Source organism: Belonocnema kinseyi, chromosome 6 (assembly GCF_010883055.1).
Source record: "Belonocnema kinseyi isolate 2016_QV_RU_SX_M_011 chromosome 6, B_treatae_v1, whole genome shotgun sequence".
Classification (NCBI taxonomy): domain Eukaryota; kingdom Metazoa; phylum Arthropoda; class Insecta; order Hymenoptera; family Cynipidae; genus Belonocnema; species Belonocnema kinseyi.
In genome coordinates this window covers 123,985,066-123,990,934 of record NC_046662.1, presented here as the reverse complement: position 1 = coordinate 123,990,934, position 5,869 = coordinate 123,985,066, and the positions used below count along the sequence as shown (strand labels likewise).

The window sequence follows — 5,869 nt, the reverse complement described above, 5'->3', positions numbered from 1 at the left end:
TCATGGTTTCGACTTGACCCTTATTTGCCGGAAAGATTTTTTCACGAATCTATTACACTAGACGCGGGGTGTTTTTAACTTTCGTGCTATTCAAATCACTCTGCTCCTCGATTCAGTACTACTGCCTCTGACTCACGTTTCACGAACCTCTCCGTACAACGAAGCTCGCTAGAATACAATGATCAATTATGATCGATGCTTCTCGTCGATGTTCTGCAGAAATTTATAGTGGGGAATTTTTCCTACGTAATACCTTTTGCTTAATAAGTGTGAAATGGAATGATGGGAAACTATGGAACTGGATTATTGAGGTGCTGCTAATGCAGTATTTCTTTCGCAACTCAATCATTTGAGTGCATTGCACCACGAAATTTTATGTTTTTAGCCTTTATTCATTTCGGGTTATGATTACAAGGTCTCACTTTTATTTTCAAATTTTGGAGGTTATTATGTTTGACCCTTTTCACAGGACTCTGAATGTCCCATATTGTATAGGTTTTTTTTTATTTCGTGAGAATCGAAGCATTAGTTCAGAAAATATATAATGTTTCGTTTTTGGGTGAATTAGGAGTGGATCGGCAGAATATAGTAGGGTAGGATAGGGAGCGGAAAGAATAGATGATAATTATGCTTGATATGGGTGATTGGCATCTCTGCGCGGCAGCACGCGGTAGCCGAGGAGCATCCATACGTTGATCGTGGTTTCTATGTACACCCTATCTTACGTTGTGTGGGTTCGCTTTGCGTTGTGATGCAAAAAGGTGCTTGACTGCGTGTCGCACATACATTCATACATCATGCGTACAGATACTTTTTTCTCTCTCTTGACTCTATATCTATCTATACATACTTTCTTACACTTATATTTTTAACATACATTTTTATTACTATGAATGCTCGCTTCTAAAAATTTTCAGGGAGTAACGTTTATTATATGATTAGAAAGAGAGTGAAGATTGGAAAACTGACTTTTTGGGCTAATTTACTGCCCTATTGACAAATTTAATGCTCTGCTTTTTTGTAAACATGTGGTCCTGCTAGCTTAACGTTAAGCCCTAAATTATTGTGCAAATAAATATTGCCCAAGTCATTTTTTCTATGTTTGGTCCTGCTAGCTTAAAGTTAAGCTAGCAGGACCATAGGTTTAAAAACAATGCGAAACATCAAATTTAGCAATGGGGCATTAAATGAGACCTAAATTATTGTGAAAAGAAATATTGCTCTGATCATTTTTTTGACAATAAGGCTATAAATTAGCCCTAAACGAGCCCTAAATTTCCTATATGTTAAAATTTAATAATTAAAGCTCACTAATAATTGGACTTTAATTAAATCACTTAAGTAATTAAGTTTAATTATTAATTGAATTAATAATGCAATTAATAGTATTTATAATGCAATAAATATCAGTAATGAATAATTAATTTCATCTGTAATAATTCAATTTATATTATTAAGAATTTAATTTATTTCATTAATTGATAGATGAGGACGAGCGAGAAAAAATTCGTTCCGTCCTTCTCTATTCAATGGCTCGATAGTTGCGAGAAGTTCAAAAGTTAGTCACCACTTTGACCTGGCAGCTGAGATTCAGCACGGGTTTCACTATGGCATCCCATTGCCATATTGAACCAGTGACCGAGTTCTTAATTAAAAATCAAAAATAAATCTTTAACAATATGTGAACAAATTAAAAAAAACGCCATAAACAATTGCTGTTTTGGCAACTTTTTTTCGAACTTTGCACTAAAATAACTATGGCAACCGTTTACAACAGTAGCCAATTAATGACAAAACAGTTTACAAAATTTAATTTTTGCATTAACATTATACATGTCGAATATTGCAGTGGGGTCTCGGACTAACACGTGTGACTCACGAGGTGCGTGAGTGCAGTTACGCTCATCGGAATGCGGAAAAAGCGACACGTGTATCTAATGAGCGCATAGAGTGACCCCGCCTGTGACCTTGCCCTCTTTCAGTGCATCTACACGAGAACTCGGCGCTGCCCGGTACACGTCGAACTGAAGGGCCTGAACCAAAGCCCAATAGAATCTCAAGGCGATGCTCAAGCACAAAGTATAAGCCAAAAAGTCCCTCAGAGAATGACAATAAGGACGGGTGTTACCCGTTAGTGTCACCATCTGAAATCAAAAGAAAAACAAGTAAGTGAATGAAAAAATAAAATTTAAAAAAAAAATATATATATATATATGTATACTCGAGCTCCAAAAATACAAACGCTCCACAGATACAAGCGACACCTTGCAATTCCAATGTACAAGCATCGGCTAGTATTCTTGTTTTTAATCCTAAAGTAGAAACTCGCAAAAGGAAGCCCAATGGGTATATCTCTCAAACGGTGCACAAGAAGAAAATACCTTTCAGTGACGTCGCAAGGTAAAATGAGTTGACACAACAAAACAAAAATTTTGAAAAGTTTTACTGCTTTCAGCTCCCGAATTGATATGCAACCAGCAACTAACAAATATCCAATATGCGCCACACACAGAGCTAAACTGTCAACTTTTAAAATGTGCGGAAGAAAATGAACGTACACGAAAATACCCGAACTGAACCCAGAACCTTCCGCTTTCATTCGGTTTACCGATTCAAAAACCGATAAATCAAAATTCTAAATACATTACGCAGTTTCCGACGACAAATAGGCGGATGTATCGATCTAACATTGAATCTTAATCACGAGATGTTACCTTCATGGGAAGCAAAATGGCACTAAAAGAAGAATACACCAGTTTCACTCACCAGAAAGGCCTGACGGGGTAATATTCCCACTGAGGTCCATAGAAATATCGATTACTATAAAATAATCTTCATATAAGACAATGCAGATTATATACCTCCACAGCTATAAAATATTCACAGAACAATCAAACCATCACAAAATTTTCAAATGAACACTCATCACAAGAAACGCAACCACGACTAAAACAAAATAAACGGTGGATTTAATAGGCAAGTAATTCCTCTAAGAAAAGTTTATAATACTCCACTCAGACTACCATGAAATTAACATTATGCTATACAATGAGAATAGAATTAGGACATGCAACCTAGTTTGAGGGAAAACTGAGAGAAAGTTGCTCATACATATAATCCGGCAGATAATTAGAACTTATGTGATTGTATACCTAACTGTGATCCAAAGGAGGATACAAACATAGAAGATACCACAGCTAGAAAAGCCGGAAACAGAGAAAGAGAGGCGACACTAAGACCCACCGCGGGCAGGCATCCGATAGAGGAAGAGCGATGCTTTATGACCCGGAGAAACATCAACACCCAGGTTTCCTCAAGCCTAAAGATCTGGCTGAAAAGGATGACGAGCTTCATAGACATTTTTCCGAAAAATTCGACCTCTGGGCTATCAATTATTGTGTGTATAATGCACAGAGAGCTTTGGTCGATGCAAAACGTAAAACAAAACAAACGGTTGATCATAAGATCAAAAGACAAATTCATCAGTATGCTGCTGAACATCAGACAGCATATTGTTGAGAGAATACGAATACTATCTGACGCTAAGAGAATTCTAGATAGGAGGGAAAGGTGGGTCAGAGAAAATCAACAGTTTCTCTCTGATCCATCTCGACTCTTCCAAGACCCTCCAGTCACTGTCTACCAACCGCTCCAACCAAAGGAAGTCGAAGTATTTTGAAGAGAACTCTACGAAGTGCAGCATAGACTGGACGAAGGGTTAGAAAATATAAATAGCTTCAACGAGCTCTGTGACGTCTTGATAACACCTGAAAAAGAATGCCCACCCAACACTACCGAGGAGGTTAAAAAAGTATTAAGAGGGATGAAGAACTATTCCGCTCCTGAACCAGATTGTATCAAGACCTCATATTGAAAGTCGGAAGAACCAATTCCGGAGTGGTTGGTGGAAGGGCGCAAAATACTCCTGCCGAAAATAGGCAACTTAGCTGACCCGAATAATTACAGGCCAATTACTTGTCTGAACACACTGTATAATATATTCACAGCTATACTAAATGATAGGATTGTTCGGGCAATTGAACCTGTGCGGCAAGAAACGTATGAACAACGAGGCTCAAAGAAAGGCGTAGCGGGATGTCAGGAGCACCTGCTTATCGATAGATGTGTCTGCAAAAATGCAGCATTCTACGAGCGTGACCTATCGATGGCCTGGATTGATTATCGGAAGGCTTTCGATTCGACCTTCCATATACTTCTCATATGTCTTTTGGAAAGCCTTAAGATTCATCCGCAAATCGTGAGGTGCATAGAGAGATTGAGGCTGCTTTGGAAAACCAGATTTACTATCTCACCTGGAAAAATCGTGTGACAACAACTTCACCTTTCAGAGAGGTGTCTTTCAAGGAGACACCATGAGCCCACTCCTCTTTTGCCTTACATTATTGCCACTATCTCTAGCACTTCGCCATTGCGACGGGTACTTTTGCGGCAAACCTGCAGATTGAAAGTACAAGGTCACTCATGTATTTTACATGACATGATGGATACAAAAGGATACTCTCCGAAGCAGATACAAACGTATTATCTGGCAGATTTGGTCTTCCGAACTGCCGGCGAGGCACAAAGGATCAGCAACGAACATGCTTGCCGGCCCGGTAGTACTCTATTCATTTGGAGTGGTTCCATGGACGAAAAACGAGCTCAGATCCCTTGATATCGGGACAAGAAAGGTTATGCACATGCACAAAAGCATGCATCTTAAGTCTTCTGTTCCGCGACTGTACATCTCACGCCGTCAAGGTGTTCGAAGAATATGAGTGTTGAATGTCTTCACAACGGGATTATTCTGGGCACAGCACATAGAGTTGCAAATGGAAGAGACCCTCTTCTTAAAATGGTCAGGAGTCACGAAGAAGTGGGCAAAGGAGCGTTTCTGTACAAAGCAGCGGAGGAGGCTGCTGAAGCACTCGGACTTGACTTCAGTATTAGGGGTGAGCAAAATGCATCAAATCTTATCTATCTCGAGTACTCACTCCTGAAAGCCCGGATTAAGAAAGCGCAAGAGAAAAACTTTCGTGAACAGCTCCTCGATAAGAGGATGCACAGTATCTTCCACAGAAATGTGAAGGATCAGTCAATGTCTTGTGAGCTAACGTTTGCATTCCTTAAATCGCCCGGATTGAAGTCTGGTACGGAGGATTTCGTTTTTGCATGCAAAGACGGTGTCATTTCCACCTTAAAATATCGTCGCCACATTTTGAGTCAAGACATTCCCGATGATAGCTGCAGGGCGTGCCATGCACACCCCGAGCATTTAGTTCACATACTATCTAGTTGTCCAAATCACCCGGGAACGACCTACATTCAAAGGCACAATGCGGCACTAAGAGTGCTTTATTACCATTTCTGTCACTCCTACGGCATTAACCTTAATATCGCTCCTCTAAATGCTCCTAGGGAAATTGAGTGAATTGTCGAGAATGGGAAGTGCCGCATATACTGGAACTTTATATTCTTGACAATTGTTTCTGTTGCTCACTCGAGGCCTGACATGGTTCTTCTTGACTTCGAGACACGAACCATGTTCGTTATCGAATTTTCGGCACCAGCTGACAAAAAAATCATAACCAAGGAGAATGAAAAGAAAGAGAGGTATCGAGACCTTATAAGGGAGTTGCAACGATTGTACCCGGAATATTCTGTTAAATTGATCGTCCTTATCATCGGCGCTCTTGGAGGTGCCAAGCTTTCACTTGCTAATGTCCTAAAAAGCATCCCTGCGTGTCAACAATATGCTAGAACATGGTTCATGGTTTCGACTTGACCCTTATTTGCCGGAAAGATTTTTTCACGAATCTATTACACTAGACGCGGGGTGTTTTTAACTTTCGTGCTATTCAAATCACTC

The 5,869-nt window shown here is 39.7% G+C and overlaps 1 protein-coding gene across 4 annotated transcripts in view; it reads right to left on the bottom strand.

The window, feature by feature from the left end:
- The window catches only part of LOC117174076, a 323,085-nt gene that overhangs the window by 33,769 nt on the left and 283,447 nt on the right, over positions 1–5,869 (bottom strand). Inside the window, exon 9 of one of the 4 annotated variants that reach the window (XM_033362746.1) lies at positions 1,444–2,144. The exons of the other annotated variants lie outside the window; for them this stretch is intronic. The gene's annotated coding sequence lies outside the window, so the exon portion shown is untranslated. Of the gene's footprint in view, positions 1–1,443; positions 2,145–5,869 lie in introns of those variants that run through there. 4 annotated transcript variants of the gene reach the window in all.